The sequence below is a fragment of the Podarcis raffonei genome, chromosome 1 (genome assembly GCF_027172205.1).
Source record: "Podarcis raffonei isolate rPodRaf1 chromosome 1, rPodRaf1.pri, whole genome shotgun sequence".
NCBI classification, from domain to species: domain Eukaryota; kingdom Metazoa; phylum Chordata; class Lepidosauria; order Squamata; family Lacertidae; genus Podarcis; species Podarcis raffonei.
The window spans coordinates 67,912,373-67,931,971 of NC_070602.1; the positions used below are offsets into that span (position 1 = coordinate 67,912,373).

At 41.5% G+C, this 19,599-nt stretch overlaps 1 long non-coding RNA gene across 2 annotated transcripts; it reads right to left on the minus strand.

Moving 5' to 3' along the window:
* Positions 1 to 3,482: 3,482 nt before the first annotated feature.
* Positions 3,483 to 7,824, minus strand: LOC128402553 (uncharacterized). Of its 2 annotated transcripts, none has more exons than XR_008327740.1 (3): positions 7,105 to 7,824; positions 4,581 to 4,764; positions 3,483 to 3,955 (listed from the first exon to the last, which is right to left on the minus strand). It is a non-coding gene; the product is annotated as an uncharacterized LOC128402553 (long non-coding RNA). The 2 variants fall into 2 exon arrangements; XR_008327741.1 differs by adding an exon at positions 6,223 to 6,277 and having other exon boundaries at positions 3,483 to 4,764.
* Between the last annotated feature and the right edge of the window lie 11,775 nt (positions 7,825 to 19,599).

Consider the following 19,599-nt stretch of genomic DNA (forward strand, 5'->3'; position numbering starts at 1 on the left):
TGAGAAATATTAAATAAATATTCCCAGAAGGCTCTAGAGACAGGGGAAGCGCAATCTTGCTCATTCTCCTTGACCTCTCTGCAGCTTTTGATACTGTTGACCACGGGATTCTCTTGTCATCCAGGCTGTTTAACATCTAGATGGAGCTGCTGGGATATGTTATCAGAAATTCTGGAGTGAGGTGTCCTCAGTATATGGATGACACCCAGTTCTCTGTACTGTCTGAATCAGTAGAGGTTTTCAGGTACCAGACTGGTGCCTGGAGGCAGTGATGGACTGGATAAAGGTAAAGGTAAAGGGACCCCTGACCATTAGGTCCAGTCGTGGACGACTCTGGGGTTGCAGCGCTCATCTCGCTTTATTGGCCAAGGGAGCTGGCGTACAGCTCCCGGGTCATGTGGCCAGTATGACTAAGCCGCTTCTGGTGAACCAGAGCAGCGCACGGAAATGCCGTTTACCTTCCCGCCGGAGCGGTACCTATTTATCTACTTGCACTTTGATGTGCTTTCGAACTGCTAGGTTGGCAGGAGCAGGGACCGAGCAACGGGAGCTCACCCCGTCGCAGGGATTCAAACCACCAGCCTTCTGATCGGCAAGCCCTAGGCTCTGTGGTTTAGACCACAGCGCCACCCACGTCCCTGATGGACTGGATGCAGGTCAACAAATTGAAACTGAATGTAGGCATGACAGGGATGTTATACGTTCCTGAATCTGGGAGGTGGTGGGGCAACTTGTTCTGGATGAGGTTGTACTCCCTTGTAAGGAACAGGTGTGTCGTATCAGGGTACTCCTGAACCCAGTGTTGTCACTGAAGGCCTTGTGGGCTAGGTGTGCCTATTTCCAGCTATGGCCCTTTCTACACTGAGACACTTTGGCTACTACACTCCATGCCCTGTCAATCTCTGGAGTAGATTATTTTGATAGAATGTGTGAGGCTGCCCTTGTTTGGAGGGATAGGTGACATCAAGGGTGCACCATGCAGCAGCTAGAGTGATATCCAGTCGTACTCATATTACACCTGTCCTGAAGCATCTGTACTGGTTCACCATTTGTTTCTAAACCCAATTCAAAGTGCTCAGTAGAGAAGGCCTTGTTGGTAGTGCTGTTGGTCTTATTTAAAAAAAAAAGTAGTATAAACACTGACAACTGGGAAACACTGGCCTGCGAGTGCTCCAGTTGGAGAACAGCCTTTATCAAAGGTGACATGGACTTTGAAGACACTCAAACTCAGAACGCAAGGGAGAAACGTGCTAAGAGGAAGGCATGCTTGGCAAATCCACACTGTGATCAACTCCAGCCCGGGAACCAATGTGCCCACTGTGGAAGGACATGTCGGTCCAGATTTGGCCTCCACAGTCACTTACGGACTCATTGTTAAAACCAAGTTTATGGAAGACAATCTACGAGTGGTCGCCAAAGAAGAATAGAAGTCTGATGGTGCTGGTATTGGCTCATGACATGTTTTTCTCTGTGGTGGGCCCCCAAACTGTGGCGCTCTCTCCCCATAGAAGTGCATATGACACATCATATTTTCTATTGATTATTTAAAATATACACCTGTTTACCCTAGCTTTTTGGGACGCGGGTGGCGCTGTGGGTAAAAGCTCAGCGCCTAGGACTTGCCGATCGAAAGGTCGGTGGTTCGAATCCCCGCGGCGGGGTGCACTCCCGTCGCTTGGTCCCAGCGCATGCCAACCTAGCAGTTCGAAAGCAACCCCGGGTGCAAGTAGATAAATAGGGACCGCTTTAGCGGGAAGATAAATGGCGTTCCGTGTGCTGCGCTGGCTCGCCAGATGCAGCTTGTCACGCTGGCCACGTGACCCAGAAGTGTCTGCGGACAGCGCTGGCTCCCGGCCTCTAGAGTGAGATGAGGGCACAACCCTAGAGTCTGTCAAGACTGGCCCGTACGGGCAGGGGTACTTTACCTTTACCTTTTTACCCTAGCTTTTGGAAGCAGATAATGGGTTTTTTATCTGTTCTTCGCTGTAAATGGTGCTATCGGCTATGGTGTTGTTGTATTCCAATATGTGGGAGAAGGATGGGGGGGGGGACATTCTGTTGCGCAAGGAGAAATCATTGATCCAACATAACATTCACCTTGAGCTAACCAAACATTCACCACAACTTGTGATTTAACACTAGACATGTTCCACCAGCCCATGTATTGTGGCCTGCCAGGTTCTTGGCTCCACTTCTCCCCAACCAACCCCATTTTTTTTACAGTCAAATGAAGGCAGGAAAAATATGTGATTTATGGATCTCATACAGGACCAGTGCTTTTTTCAGGGGGGGGGGGGGCGCAGGGGGACGCAACCCCTAAACATTTTGTGAATCTAGGTGTGGCCTCATTGAGGAGCAGTATTTCAATATGAGTAGGGAAATGAGAGTACTCCTAAACATTTTTTTAAGAAAAAAAGCACCGTACAGGACTGATGGGGTTGGTGAACTGTAATTAGCTTTGTGCATTGCAAATTGGGCAGGTACTGAATACACCTTTGATGACCTTCTAAGCTTTCTAAGGAATAGCTTTGTTGCCTTGCATTTGTTACCATCTCCTCCACAATGTGTTAGAAATTGGTTCTAATTAAAAGCAATTATTCCTATGGTTCCTGTTACTTCCATGCTCTTTTCCACTTCCTTGTGGGATATGAGTCAAAAGAAATAAGTTTGTGCTTGTGTGTGTGTGTGTGTGTGTGTGTGTGTGTGTAAGGTAATTTAAAACAACAATTAAGATGCATTTACCCAATCAGTGGTATAGGAAAACTGTTAAATTGCACCGCTTTGTCCTTTATTTTAATTCATTTTTCATTACACCCTTCTCTCCCCAAATACTTAATCTACACTGAAGAGTGTACAAAAGACCATAAAAGAAATTAGAGAATGTGAGGGAAAGGTCAAGTTCATATAGTATAGATTATGTTCAAACTAACATGGGATTTTTCATATTAAGGATGTTTTGTAACAAGAAGATAGTGTGAAATGTTAAGACAGGGTATACGTCGAGTTATTGCACCTCCTCCATTTACTTCAAGCCATAATTAATGAAAGTACAGCTGAAGTGAATGGAGGAAGGGTCTCTGCAATATTTCTACCAACACACTTTGGCAAGCCACTTTCCTCAATCAATGCATCTTAGCAGGACAAATGATTTATTTGCGGATATGCAACTGCAAGCTTCTTGTTAGAGGAACAGCTACAGATCAGTGGTAGAGGGTGTACTGTGCATCTGTCGGGCCCCAGGTTCAATTCCTGTTATCTCCAGCTATGGCTGAGATGAAACCTTGTAGAGTCTGTTGACTGTTGTGGTAGACAACTACTGAACTAGATGCTCTGGCTCAGCATAAGGCAGCTTCTTATGTTCATAGCATTTATTGTATATTTTAAAAATGAATGCATTCTATCCCACCCCAAATATCAGACTGGGGGAAAATACATATGGATAGGGATCCAGTCCTGAGAACCATAAACCCACATACATAGTTTCTGATTCAGCAGGAAAGTCATAGTTAGAAGGGGGGCCACCAAAATAGAAGACGAAAGTGGACACAGATTTACATAAAATATGCATATGCTAATTTATTTGTGGGAAAGCAAATGCTAAAATAATTACTATAATTTACATATAAATACATCCCAGAGTTGTGTGGAAGTGTAACCTGGTGACTTGAGTGACCATCTGCCCAGGTGCTGAGTGTTGATGGGTAGAAAGGATAACAGCAACATTTTACCACTTTTGTAACTGTGCAAAAAAGATCCAATATTTGCAGGAGATGAATCATCTCTCTGAAAGGGGTGCATATTTGGCTCAATTTTACTAAAACTAGCAATGAGGGAACAATTTTTTTGAGTTCACATTTTAATGAAAACTCACCTGCTTTGTACTTACCAAATCAATATGTGAACCAAAATTCAGTTCTCCTTCAAAATCCACATTTCTCTGAATTTTGTGATATAGCTGTCCACCCAGATGTACACAAAAATACCCAAAACAAAACACATATTAGTGGAAAATGAGCGCAAACATGCACAATGTATATTAATTTTGGGGCTGACATTTTAAAAGTGTTCACAAACTGATGCAGAAATGAGACAGACTTAAGATTTGAAAAATGAGAAAATAAGAGAAACCAACATTGACAGATGTGTCCATCCCTGCTAAAGATCCTCTTTCCTAAGACATTTTACATGACAATAATTTATAGTAATGGTTGGATATTAGCAAACATTCTACACTAGATTGTCTTCATGCCTATCTGCTCAAACAGCCTTACTTAAAGACACAGCAGTATTTTCACATTCCAAATGCATTGTGGCACCAGGAATAATCAAAATAAATGCTTTCAGGATGCCAGTAAAAACTATCTATATAGTATTCATTGCTTGGGAAGAGAAGGTGTACATGTACAAATGCACTGATGATCTTTTGCTCCATTCTGGCTCTTCTTCATTCACCTCACAGAAGCAATTCTCTGTTGCGACATTTGAGAAACAGAATGGAGAATGGAAATTACAATGTGAATGTTTGGATAGCTCCTGCTGGAGAAAGTGCTGACCTCTGACAACATTTCATTTGAACTAACCTGCTGAGCTTTGTTCTCCTTTATACAAAACTTTGCAAGTAATTTCTGCTCACAGGAAGTACAGCTGAGGTGACTACCAATACATAGTTTGATCAATTGCTCTGTAACAGGAATTATATCATAGCCAACCTCCATTAGATCAGAAATGATGGTTCCCAGCAAGCAAATTTCCACTTTCCAGATTCTGAAAGAAAATGCATTAGTGTTTCAGGGGATTTATTTTATTTTATTTTATTGCTGTATTACACATAAAATGTCAGCTCCCATCTTTATCTTCAGCAAATATCCACCTCACTATTATTTACTAATAATATTGTTAAATAAAAATGATGATAGTGTATTAATTGTTATTCATATTGATAATATTCTTTACTTTCTAGGAGATATATTAAACTGGATCCACAGGAAATGGTGATAAATATGGGCAAAAAGGTGACAATAATGTCCCACTTCTACTGGGTACCAAGTGAAGCCAGAAACTAATGTTCAGGTGAGCAATTGTATGGAATGAATATTATTTTACACACAGACTTCCCACACACCATCAGCATTGTACTGTCCTTTGGGTAGTTTTGTGACTTCCAGGGCAGTAGAGGACATAGCAGTGTTGCTCGAATTAAGTCACAGGGATATTATTCATATCTGGGAGGGGAAATGGCCGAGGCAGCACTTTCAGCCAGAGAACGCAATGTGTTTGCCACCCTAGTATTTATGGCCGCCTGTGGTGTGAATGTAAAAATAAGCAGAGACAGGTAGGAGAGATGGATGTGGGCCGTGGGCCAGAACAGCAACTGTAGAGAAAGCAGAGGATGAGAAATACCTCTAGCCCGTGCCTTTGCAGGACAAAGACTGAACCCACTGTGAAATTACTTTTGGGTGCTGGTAACCACCTGTGGGTGCTATTGTTCCTAAAAGGGTGGTTCTGAAGCGCTGGCACATCCCATTTTGCTGCTTGAGGTAAAACAGGAAGTGCCGCCTTGCCCTTCCCTTCCCTGCTGCAGCTGCCTCGACCAACACAACTTCTCCGCTCACTCTGCATCAGTGCCAATTGTGGGTGAAATCTTACCTGATTTCCATGAGATCTTGCACGCTCTGCAAGATCTCACATGATTTTGGCCGATACCAGTGCCACTTCTGAACCAATAGGTTTTCTGCCCCATTGGGGGCTTTTGATGCCTCTGGCAGCCACCTCAGTCTGCCTCATGGCAAAGATGGCTCTGGCCAAGATGAAACTTTACTCATATGAAGGTTTTTTCGGAAGGGGGGAGCCAAATACCTTCTCCATTCTCCTTTACTGCCTTTCACTGCCTGTTTGTATCCCTGGTAACAATCTATCTCTCCACTCCTTATCTATGTTTACCCCCACCTCACCCCACCTCATATTTACCCACAGGATGGGGGGGGGGAGAAAGCGTAACCCTCCAATTAGGAGTTCATGATAAAAACAACTACATCTGGCTACATGATGACTTCTGAAGGTGGCAGGCATAGGTGCCTGTAGCAACCATGCCAAGGAGCAATTTGTGCTGTTTCTCTGAGGCCCACATAAATGGCTTCCTAGGTTTTGGCAGAGGTATTGAAAGAATAAGAAGTACAGCATTAGAGCACTAGTCTGCCACAGGCTTTTCTTCTCCGTGCTTACTCTGATCATTCTCAGGAGGGAAGCTGTGTTTGACTTCTCGCTGCAAGCATGCCACCTATTAGGGACAAACAAAGACTGAAGAAAACAATCACTGCTCCTTGTGCAACCATAGTGACATTATCAAAAAATACAGATTGGAGGAGTAAAACCAGAGATGAATTTGTTTTCTGGCTCAGCCCTAGCACCTCTTTTCAATGTCTGGGCTCCAACGTGTTAAATAAAATAGTTTGTTCAGAGTACTTTTACCCAACCATGCACTGAGTATCTACAGTCAGTCTTAACACATCAAGGATTATGAGAAAGTTCTTCCAAATCAGTATTGTTTCTAGACAGATCTGAGCCTCTGCAACTCTTCCCCCATAAAATTAACTGTATGGAGCTGCAGTGGTGGTAAATCTTAAAATGGCAGCACTGACTGAGATGGTATTCTTTTTTACCAAAGTTAAAAATCCAGACAGAAATCAGTGCAATGTTCAGAGAGACTTCACACTTCTCCAGTCCTGGATCTGTGTTTGATTGTGCATCATCTTTGCCTCTCACCTGACACTCATGAAAACGCTTGATAAGAATGTATGACAGATATAGAATGTTTTAATTTTGGAAACCATTGATCTGTTTTACAGTGACAAACTGCATTTGTCGGTCTAAATAATGTTACACATTTATCTTGACTTTGCCATCAGGCTATCAACACTCCAGTCACATGGATGGATCGCTCAGTCATTTTCTCATCTAATTCACAGGCCCAAGACTGATAGCGCAGCCTTATGCATGTCTGCTCAGAAGTAAGTCCCACTGAGTTCAGCAGGACTTCTCCCCACCTCCTCAGACAAGAATGTATAAGATTGCACCGTAAAGTAGTTTATGTCTAATCCACCCTACCTTATCAAACTTTGAGACTGGTCTGATAATGCACTTCATCTCCTTTCTTCTTTGTAGTCTCCTAATTTGCTGTGGTGTCAGTTTCTTGCTATTTATCTTTTGGGTCCAAATACAGAATAATAAAGTATCATGTCCTTTAGTCCTACTGTAGTGCTGCAAAAAACAATAACCCTTCCTCTGTGGTGAGCCAGATAAAGATGGCGAAGGATGCTAGAAGAGGGTCCCTTCCCACTCTTTAACATCCTGCCAGCAATGGATGTAATCAACAAACAGGTCAACTTCCAGGAAGATTCCCCATGCAATACATTACAGTTATTGTGCTCTATAAAGTACTACAGGACCAGGTCAATGTAGACTTTTTCTGGTTCCAAGCACTCCATCCTCATCATCTGGATTTGGCCCTGTAAGAGCAAGAAAAAGTGTGGGGTGGGGAATGGAGGGCTGGTCATAAGCAAGCACAATTTGCACAAAATTGCAAGGCATCATTCTTAGCTTCCAGCTTCCTGACTTTGTTCCAAAACAGGATAGCCTTAGCACTGGTCTTACACTGGCATTGATCATCAAGTACATTAAGGTGTCAGTTGTTATTCCCCCCGCCCCAGCTCTTGTGCAGGGTGAGGGGAAAGAAATCAAATGTAATACAGGAGCACTATAAAAAATAAGAGCCCTTCTTCAAATCACCTTGGAGCACAGAGGCTCCCAGCAGTGCAGGCTGCAAGTAATAGAATTAATTTGGTAATGAAATATTTGTTTCAATTAACTTTGCCAGCATCAGTGTTTCCAAGGACCCACTAGGGTCAACAGTAAAGGCCTGTTAATTACACGATGTTCAAAGCATCAAGGCTTTAAAGCAAATCCACATAAATATCACCGGTGCCACTTAAATTCGACTCATCATCCTGTATGAAAGATTAACAAACTGAAGAAAAATCTACAGACAGGTGGGGAAAAGAGAATGATTGACTGCCTCCAGGGACTCTCTTTGGAGCTCCTCAGATCCAGAAAGGAGAGTTATTACTACTCCACCTGTCCTCGCCTTGCTATAAGCTAAATAGAAATGATAGGCTTGTTCACATGTTACACTAAGCGCATGTAGAAGCTGTCTCTACACAGGTACAAGTGTTTGTGTGAAGGAGTGTACAACTATTTCTGCCCACCTCAACTAATGTGTGCACAGGTACACAGATTGTACACTCGTTGAATGTAACTCCTAAAGCCACAATATTTGTCTCAATTTCTTGGGTTGTTTTGAGTTTTTTGTAACATCAAGTATTGCCAGATGCAGTGGTAGCCACATATGATTGGCTATTTGCATAGGACTACATTAGCAAAAAAAAACCCTGCTAATTTGAGTTATTTCTGATTTCTAAAAGTCTTTGCTAGATCCAGCTACACGGTTTTTGAGACCTACAAGCCTCCACATCTTCCACCCTCCTTCCACCCATTGCCTGCACAATTTCCTGTAATTAAAATCATTTGCAGTGAGAAGTGTATGGCTTCATGACAGCCTATTTGTCATGCTATGAAACTGACCATAAAAACAACAGGCTATATGACTTTTTTCCCCAAGTGACTTGCAGTAAAAAGTGATTTAAATATGTAAAGCTTTAATGGCAGAGAAAAAGCCCACATTGTGGTTTTCTTTTTTTTAATCTCTGCTTGTAAAAAAAAAAGCAGAATATTCCTCATGTGAACCAAAGAGAGAGAAAGTAGTGAAAAGTTTGGTTTAAAGTACAAAAAATAGAAGCAGTTTCACCAAAACCTTTGTTGTGACAGTAGTAAAGAAATGCCTTTTGACACAATATAGACTCATATAATTCCATAGTTCATAGCTTTTTCTTCCTTGAATTCAAAGATTGCAAATTAAGCCAACGGCTTAATATAGGCAGATAAAATTCCCTTTTAACGTTACAAAGCTGTCTTTGATAATCCCATATTCCAACAAGATAAATTGAAATAGCTTCCTATAAAATAGAAAGCAGGGGGAGAGGGAGATCATGAATAACTAAAGGAAGTGTTTCTGGACTGACATGGTTCACAAGGCTTCTTTTTCGAGGAACACACTCAGTTTATAAGGCTGCAATCCTTTACTTATTTACCTGGTAGTAAGGCACACTGAACTCAGTACCATTTATTTCTGAGTAGTTGCATGGTAGTTATATGTACCCTCCAGAAAAGGAGAAAACAAAGTTGCTCCCTCCTCCATGTGGCAGCCCTTGAGATATTTGAAGATGGCTCTCATATCTCCTCTCAGTCTCCTCTTTGCCAGGCTAAACATACCCAGCTCCTTCAACCATTCCTCATAAGGAGAAATTCTTCAGCAGTATGTCAGGAATGAGGCATTTGCAATGGCTGTAGCCCAGCTTCCCCTTCTCCCTGCTACAGTTGTTATTGTTTTTACATGATGTTGCTGCAAGTACCAGAATCGCCACCATTTTCCTTCCTCTATTGGACTTAGTGTAATTCTGGAATTTTATGAAGGGAGGAAATGGTAACAACTGCCAAAAGATGGTTGAGAATCTTAAGAGGAATTGCTGAACAAAGTGTCATTCTTTTCCAGGTGTGGTAGTGAGCAAAGGAAAATCTCAGAGGTTTTCTCAGAAACAAACTGCCCCCTGAGAAAGTTCACCTCAGCTTTATCTTAGGACTGACTCATCAGGGCACCACTGCATATAGTCTTAGAACTGCTATAGTGACATAGTCTAGTGTACAGTGATCTCAGCAGTGAACCTCTGCAAAAAACAGAGGATATGTTATCTTTGTACATGTCTTTTGATGGTCAAATTCACATTCATGCACAGTGCTTTTTTTCTAGAAAAGTAAGTGCCAGTATTCACCATGTAGTTGTTATAGTATGAGAAGCAAGTGGGATTGTCTTGGAGAATATTTGAAAAAAATATATGGTATTAAGGTAAATTTTCAAGCGGGGATAAATTTATGGTCATCTGTAGAAAGGATAAGCGAACTGAAGGAGTGAAAATAGGATGGAAGAATAAAAGGAGATGTAGCAAAACAAAGAAAACGATGTAGGATGTCAAAAAAGGTTAGGTTGGGAAGCCCAAAAAAGACTTTGATGGGATGATAATTGTATGTAAATAGGCACTGGAAAATGCATCAATATTTATTTATTTTTTTTAAAAAAAGAATTATTACAGTAAATGCCACACTTTTTAACAAAAAGAGGTGTTGGTACTGCGTACCCTTGTATACCCCCTGAACAAAAGCACTGCTCATGTATCTTTTGCTCCCTGAGTTTCTCTTCTTCAAATCTCACAGTCCTCTTCCTTTTAAAAAAACACCTCTTTTAATATTTGGTAAATTGCAATCTATTTGTTTCCAGTTTCCATTTTATCTTTAACAGGTAAAAAGAAAAAAGAAAACAAATAATCGCTTGACTCATAACAGGCAAAAGAACTGCCAAGGCTACAGCTTTCAAGAATGCTTATTAAAAACAAAGTTTGCTTCAAAGTACTTTACTTAGGGAAATGCATTCATTTTCCAAACGACATACCATGGTCAGTAACAGTCTCTCCAGAAATACCGAGCTTCATTATATTAAAGCAATAAAAGGTAACATTCCTGCTGGCTTTGTGATAAAAATGAGGCCGATTTAATGAACATTTCCCCATAATATTCAATCCTCCATGTTCATATTCAGCCACTCTCACAACCCTGCCTGCCCCGTTCTCCAAAGACTCTCTTTGCTTCTTTTTAAGAGCTGGGAATACTTCAAAGGAATAATTCCTCACCCTGTTTCTAAGTGCAAAATAATGTCCAAATGTGCTTAATGGCGATAAATCCAAGCTGCTCCTTTTTTTATTTAACCATGGTGGGATTTTCGGGAAAATGCCTCCTTATCCTGTCTTGAGAAGCTCTCGCACATGCATGTGTTGCAAAGCCTTTCTCAGAGCAAGAAAACGGTGTGTTCTCACATTTTTTATTATAAATTAATCATATGCAATAAATAAAGTAGACTTTCAAAAGTTGAAACCTAAAACTAATAATTGCCACATTTACATACCGCTATCAAACATGAATAGTGGTGATTGTGGTGTTAATATCAGCCATTCTTCTTGGAAGCAATTAAACTTGGCACTGCTATCATTACCTAATGTGTTTATATCAGCTACTGTAATTGTTTTTCGAAAGCCATAAATTTCTCGAGTTAATTATCAACAAATTGGCATGCTTAATTAATGGGACCACTAATAATACACTCCTTCATACGTGTTTGAGTGATATGTTGTTAGCTGCGTTGACACAGTTAAGCTAATGATGCTTAAGTACAGTAACCTTGTTAATATCTGAAGCCTGGGTAGCGTTCTGGGAAAAGGGCTGGCTGATTTCAATGCACTAGTGGACTATATTTAATGAAACAGGACAAAGTTATTGCAGTCACTATATTAAACTGCTTATCTGATTATGCATTAGCTCAGGGACTTTGGTGCTATGACACAGGACACTCCAAGGTGCATAAGAATGGGAAATAGGGAGGCCAGGTGGCTTTAGAGAAGTCAAACCAATTCACAAGGGAGCTGAAATAATATAGTATCGTGTTTAGTACTAGAATTTCATATTTCCATGGGAGGGAGAAACTGTGAAGAGTTCATGGTGGAGGGGGGAGATTTACTAGGATCCTAGAGCAACATTATCAACATAGGACAAAGAGGCACCTTATTTATTGAGGCACCTTATTTACTGGGCAGCAGGATCCACAGAGGAAGCAAATTGGCCTCCAAGGAATGCATTGCCTGCTGCCACTGTTGCAATGGCAGTGACGGCTGTAGCACACTTCTTGGAAGCTGGTTCTGCCACCTCCTTGGCAGCATACCCCAGTGCTGCCTCTCCAGTAGCCTCTTGACAAAGGAGCCGCTGCTGGTCTCCTCCCCTAGGCAGCAAATGGCAGGACTGCAATACCTCCAGGACCGCCTCTCTCCATATGAATCTACCCAGACACCAAGATCATCCTCTAAGGCCCTCCTTCGTGTGCCTCCTCCATAAGAGGTCTGGAGGATGGAAACATGAAATGGGCCTTTTCCCCAATGGCTCTCCGTTTGCAGGATCCATGGAGGTTCGGCTGGATGTCAGGTGAAAACGTTCCTCTTTAACAAGACCTTTGGCTGATTGACATCCAAAGCTCTTTTAGAATATGTTGTGGAACGAGGGATTATTGGGTTGTCTTTGTTTTTATTATGTATTTTGTGTTTTTTATATGTAGTTTTGTGTTGTGAACCAATTCACTAGATCATGCTCCCTTCAAAAGCCATGGTATCTGGCACATTAAATGCTGGCAATGGAGGGCTATGCAATTGTATGGCGTTTCAAGCAGAAAATAAAGGGCTCTGTTTGTCCCAGAGATGTTTGAGGCATTGACCCATCTTGGGAATGGTTAGTGGTGTTTCTGCTCCATCATGCACACCTGAGAAGTTGCCCATTCAGCTCAAATGCTGAAGGAAACCATGGCTGATTTGCTCCACCATGCTCATTTCCTGCATTTTCATCCTTCCACACATCAGATTTAATAGCTGTTTAACAGTTACGTTTATTTTTTTAAGACTTGCTTTACAAAAGGGTGTGTGTGTGTGTGTTATTTTAGTTTCATAACACATTACTGTAGAGACAGAAGCGTGGAGATGGTCATGATGGCTATAAATTACTTCCAGTATCAGAGAAACCATGTTCCGCTCTGAATCAAAGGCCATACAATTGCTATGCTACTGATGCCATTAGGAAGGGGCTGATGGGGTGTCACTCAATTAAGTTCTAGTTAAAGAGCCAAGAATGGATTGGATTATGCAGAGCTGCATTTTATATCCCTTCTAGCAAAGGCAGGTGGGAAAGGGACTCTTCTGCTATGGATGCAAAATTGTCTTGCACTGAAGAACATAATGGTCTTTTCCCCACTGAGAACACTTTTCTTTTTAACACAAAAAACCAAAAATTAAGATTAAGTTGGGGACAACTGAAGAAATACTATTTTTTTTACCAATGTGAAAAATTTAAATTTTATATGTAAAACATGATAGATAGATATAGATGGATAAATAGATAGATATAGATATTTTACATATAAAATTTAAATCTGACTAGTGGCTAATGCAAATAAAGTTTCCACCTGTTTATGTAAAACATATAAATAATACTCAGATGGTTCCAGCAATATATGTTAGTCTTTCGAAACTTTAAGGATCCTTGAACTATCATGCAGCCTAATTGTAAGCTGTTGCTTTTGCCAGACTCTTCTTGAATGCCTGCAAACAAGCAAAAAAGAAAATGCTTTTAATCTTTGACAAGTACCTATTGTTCCCCTACCGATTATATTGCATTATGCTCTTTCCTTCTTATTTGTATTTGTTATATTTTCTTTTTTAGATTCTAAGGTTATTTCCAATATGAATTTAAAAAAAATTTAAATGAAAATGGACTGCCTTTCTTTTTCAGTAGGCAGCAGCACAAAATTTAAACCAGGACAATATGTTCTTGTCCTGCCATAGAATGGAAGCTGAGAGGTAAATCTACTCTCATAACCATTTTATTCCATTTTCAAACAAAATGCCAACATTGATGGAAAAGCCACCTAATGTAATTTTGCTGGCTCACACAAAAATGGGGATTATAAATCAGCTATTAAATATAAAAGTCGGGGGGGGGGAATGAAGTTTTTCCTCTATTACACCTACACATTTCAGTCATCTTTTGATCTCTAATGTCAGCATGAATATATGCTCTCAGAACATTTATCGAAAACTGAATATTTTTGAAATCTGTGTAGCATCGTATTCTTCAGCTTTTTCATTGGCAGCGTTTCCTCAAATTAAAACGTTGAAAAGGGCCATTGCCAGCAGCCAGCCTGCCTTTCATGGCTTCTAGAAGTGAACAAGAAAGAACAATCAAGCTAAAGGGTTTCCCCCCCCCCACTCCAGAATATTGAAAATTAGGATTGCCTTGTCTGCTAAATCTTCCTCACAGAGGAATATATTACATTGTATGAAAAGTAGCATGAGTGATTAACCCCCTCCTTTGTTGATAGCATTGGCAGCCTAAATGAGAAGCACATAGGGAATGTGTAATGTGTGATGCCTTCTCTCTCTCATGCCTTCTCCATGGCATGAAAACTGCTTTAACTAATGAAGTTCTTATTGACAAACAAGGTAAGGCTAAGCATGCATAAATGAAATAATTGTGTGTTGCTTCCCTTTTTATTCCTCCCACCTCATCTCCCCTTTCTTTGTTTTTTGCCTATATTTCAGTCCTTATGTCCCAACTCGCTCACCAAGGTCACTCAGAGTCGCGGTGAGATGTCTTCCACATCACAGAGACCCAACTGGCCTCAACCAAAAATTGGGCATTTTAGTGTCTCTGCTCCCATACTGTGGAGTATTCTTCCCACAGGGATTCATCAGCCATTCTCATTTTTGACTTTCAGGCATCTCTTGAATACATTTTCATGCTGGCAGGCCTTTGTAGTTGTTTTAATTTTGATTTTGATTAGTCACTTTGATAATTATCCGTACTTTTATTTTTTGAATGGTGTTTTATGTTTTAACATTGTACACCAGCCTATTTTATTTTAATTATTAAACAAAATGTGCCAAAGATAAAAAGTATAAAGAAATACTGTTACAGCAAGTTAAAAGCAGCATAAGGTTGGGCATTATCATTGATCTTGATGTTCCAAAACATTACAAAAAAATATAACAACATCCCACCCCACCCCCATAAACCTGTTTGGCTGTTATGATATGGCAGTGCAGAAATACTTCTAGAAACAAACAAGTAAGTAAATGTCAAATTTTAGATAGTTAGCTTCTCAAGGCAAGAAGCTGTCCTGTTATATGCTGTAAAGTACACACACCAATAGCAGTGTATCAGTCATTCAGTAATTAAAATATTCATAATAGCATTTAGATGACAGCAAAGGCACTCTAATCCATTGTGCTGCTAATGCAAGACCAGCCCAGTGCACATATTAATAAATCCCAGTATTAGCTTGTTTCTCCCTTCATCCGGAACTTATTTTATTTTTCTAATCAAAAGCTCTTAAGTCTGCCTTTACAAAAGCCCCTATTCCATTGAGGGATTGCTCTGTGGTTACTAGCTCTCTTTAGCGATGGTTCTTCGCCAGCCTAGCAACCTGCCCACTGTGTATATATCTCCTCTAGCAATCGCTGCCCCCCCCCAGGTTTCCCTACAACAGAGGCAGCCAATCCACGGCCTATAGGTTGGATCAGGCCTGCTAAGCCTGACCACACCTGGAGTCCTGTGTCCAGTTCTGGGCATCACAACTTAAGAAGGATATGGACAAGATGGAATGAGAGCAGAGAAGGGCAACCAGGATTATAAAGGGCCTGGAAACCAAGCCTTATGAGGAATGGTTGAGGGAGTTGGGTATGTTTAGCCTGGATAAGAGGAGACTGAGAGGAGATATGATAGCCATATTCTAATATCTAAAGGACTTCCACATGGAAGGTGGAGAAAGCTACAGAGGCTTTGAACCAATGGATTCAAGTTACAAGGAAGGAGATTCTGACTAAACCTCAAGAAGAACTTTCTGACAGTAAGAGTTACTCAACAGTGGTGTGGTATTCCTCGGGAGGTGGTGGACTCTACTTCCTTAGAGGTTTTCAAGCAGAGGTACGATGGCTTCTGCATTGCAGGGGGTTGGAGTAGATAAGCCCTGGGGTTCCTTCCAGCTCTACAGTTCTATGATTCTATAATTCTATGAAATGGCCTGCTAGAGCCCTTATTTCTTCCCATCACAGTTCTGGGATAGGAGAAGATTTAAACCTCTTCTTTCAGGTAAGTGTGATGATGGGCACATGTGTGTTCTCCTCCTGTATGTGTGTTAGAGGGGTGTGTGTGCTGTGTGAGAGAGAAAGAGAGAACGGGGAGAAGGATAGCTGTGTGCCTGCCCATGTGGTGAGGGGGTGTGCTGTATGTTTGTAGTCTTCATGTGTGGCGAGTATGCTGCACATGTACATCAACTTTGGTCATCACCACCACTGGCATGATGTGGCCCTCAAAGAGATGGCTAACCTTGAATATGGCCCTCAGACAGAAAAAGGTTAGCTACCCCCACCATACAAGGTCAAGTCCTTTGGACTCAAATAACACAGTGTTGAAGAGAAAATGTCAGAGAGAGGTACAGGATTGCTCAGAAAGGAAAAATGCAAGCTGAGAAATATAGGTTTGGTAAATCATCAAACGTGGTGATTGAAAGCCTGCAAATGAATCTGAGCAGTCAAGAGAACACAGAAGCAAAAGAGAAATGGAGTAAAGTTGTGATAGGATAACAGACACCACAATGAAAAGGAGATGAAGAATGAAGGAATATTAGGAAAGGGAAGTGCCATGGATTCTAAGGGGAGAAAATGTTGAGGAGCAAAGAATGAGATGGTATAAAAGGGGGAGAAAATCTGGAAAAAACAGGACTTTATTTATTTCAAAAATGACTGAATTCAAAGGGGCATTTGGAATGGCAAATGACATTTGAATATGCCAGTGTGTTGTACAACAGAAGAATCTAAAAATAGTGCAATTAGCATCTAAAAGTCCCCTGGGAAACAGAACAGCTTTCATTTTAAAGGAAACACGATTAGTGGCTTTGAAGGCTCTGGGGATTTAATCCAAAGTCTATTGTAATAAGTGAAAAGAACGCCGTTGAGTCCAATCGTTTTGAATTCAGAACTGCAGAATTGTTATAGCAACTGGTGAAAATACTACACCACACTGGCACCCGTTTTGTAAGGCGTGTTGGTTTTCTATGGCATTCACAAATTTGTGGTGGCTGTTCTGAAGACTTGTAGTGTGTAACCTGAAGGAGTGCCTCCCTCTATCTTGTTCTGCCCAGAAATCGGAATCTGCTGGGGAGGACTTATGCAGCATTCCTCCTCTAGGGGCCATCTCGTTTGCAGCAACTTATAGACCAGCAGGCCTGGTTGAAGCTGTCAGCTGACTTGTGGGACGACCACCACAGATGATTGGAGGAAGCAAGATCTACCTGTGAGATCTTGTGGTGCCCTGGATCCTGAGGGGGCTGACGGGATCTTGAGGAGGGGTAGGGTGACAGGACAAGGGTTGTCCATCATCCCACCTGGCCTTTTTCCTCCCAGTTTTAGAGGCTTCCCTTGAGACTTTCAATAGCCTGCTGGTTTACGGGGTAGAAAAGGAATTTTTACTCATGAAAATATCCCTGGGAAGAGGGATTGGCCATTCAACCACTCTGAGAATTGTAACTCTGTGAAGAGTTCAGGAGTTTCCTAAAAGCTCTCAGGACCCTTAGCAAAATACAGCTCCCATGATTCTTTGGGGGAAGCCATGATTGTTTAAAGTGGTATGATACTGCTTTAAATGTATACTGCAGGTGGGGCTTGGTCAAGTAGAGTATTCCCTCACTGTCTTTTAGCACCCTACTTCAAACAATTAGAAGGGGAGGACTCTGAAAAACTTTCGGTTATTGTTCTGCCAGAAGTGAATAGGGAGCTCTTTGTCAGCTTGGAAGCAGACCAGAGGACAGAGCCAACATTGCTGGTCCATCATCAAATCATCATAATCTCTTGTTCCTTATAACATGAGATGCTGTTCAGAATGAGTTGCTGGTGAGGACACAGTTTAGCTCAGCCTTCTTATTACGAATTCACAAAAAAGGAGAAGGTGATAATGAGGAGCAACATCTTCAGTCTGACATCTCTGAAGAGGCCACTCATCCATTTATGTAGAAGTTTTGCATGAATCCATTCTGGGTCAGCAACTCTTCACAGCTCTGGATCAAAGGCCACACAATTGCTATGTGTTAAATGATGTTGTGGATGCCATTAGGAAGGCTCTGATGGAGTGCCATTCCATTAAGTGTCAGTTAAAGAGCCAAGCATGGATGGGGTTATGCAAAGCTGCATTTCACCCATTCTAGCACAAGCAGGTCAAAGAGGTACTCATGCACTGGATACAAAGTTGTCTTGCAAAAGTGATGTACTGAAGTGATAATGGTCCTTTGCTCACTAGGAACAGTTTCTCTCCCCTTTTTAATAGGCTGCAGCACAAAATTTAAACAAGGACAATACTAATCTAAATTCTTGTCTGCATATTCAAATTTGGTAACTTGTTGTTGTTTAGTCGTTTAGTCGTGTCCGACTCTTCGTGACCCCATGGACCAGAGCATGCCAGGCACTCCTGTCTTCCACTGCCTCCCACAGTTTGGTCAAACTCATGCTGGTAGCTTCGAGAACACTGTCCAACCATCTCATCCTCTGTCGCCCCCTTCTCCTTGTGCCCTTCTCCTTCTTCCCCTTTGGTAACTTACCGCACCCCAAAATAAGTTACATTTCTCTATAAAGTTCTTCATCTGCATTGGTTCTTTGTAGTCTTCCCATTCCTTCTGAACCAGCAATCCTGGAAAAGCCAGAGTTGGGGACTTGAATCTGCAGTCTGCATGGTGGGATGTTCTGAACTGTTGCTGATTCAGTTGTTTATCATTCCCAACTGTCCTATGGGGCTTCATTAACATAAACTGCTGACTATTTTGAACTGCACTTATTTCATTGTGCAGAGTAGCAAGTGTTTTAAATAATACTTTGCATATAAGAACATTTATTTAATTGATAATGCATATTAATGAATCCGTTAAGGCACTTTAGGATGTTAAAGTAGTTTTCAGGTTGCTCCCATCTGGGTTCTAACTACTTACTCATCTTTTTTATTTTAAAAAATGCCTTGCATAAGGGAAGGGAGGGGGGAATCAAATGAGGAATGTTTTCTCTTTCATCTGCCATATTTCTATATGGCTCAATAACTGATGTTCTATGGATAGTCTGGTTATGTCTTTCAACTCATCATATATTGGTTTTATAGGTGATTATTTTCTAGTTTATGCCAGTTGCCTATATGTTGGTTTCTTGGCAAACACATTTATATACTAATAAATTTTTGCTATGCCTGCATTACACATAAATGGCAGATGGAATTTACTTCTGTTGAAATATACATTTGTTTTTAAAGTACCTCGTAGTGATAAACTATGTCTCCTGCCACGGGTGGCACTGTGGTCTAAACCACAGAGCCTAGGGCTTGCCGATCAGAAGGTCGGTGGTTCGAATCCCTGAGTCGGGGTGAGCTCCCATTGCTCGGTCCCTGCTCCTGCCCACCTAGCAGATCAAAAGCACATCAAAGTCCAAGTAAATAAACAGGTACCACTGTGGTGAGAAGGTAAACGGCACTTCCATGCACTGCTCTAGTTCACCAGAAGCGGCTTAGTCATGCTGGCCACATGACCCGGAAGCTGTCTGCGGACAAACGCCGGCTCCCTCGGCCTATAGAGTGAGATGAGCGCGCAACTCCAAAGTCGTCCGCGACTGGACCTAATGGTCAGTGGTTCCTTTACCTTTACCTTTAGGTCTCCTGCACCCTCGATCCTTGGTGGGAATTTTATGCTTTGATTTGCTGTGAACACATGCTCTTGGTGATAGTACTTGGCAAAAACAGGAGCCAAACCTTTTTGAT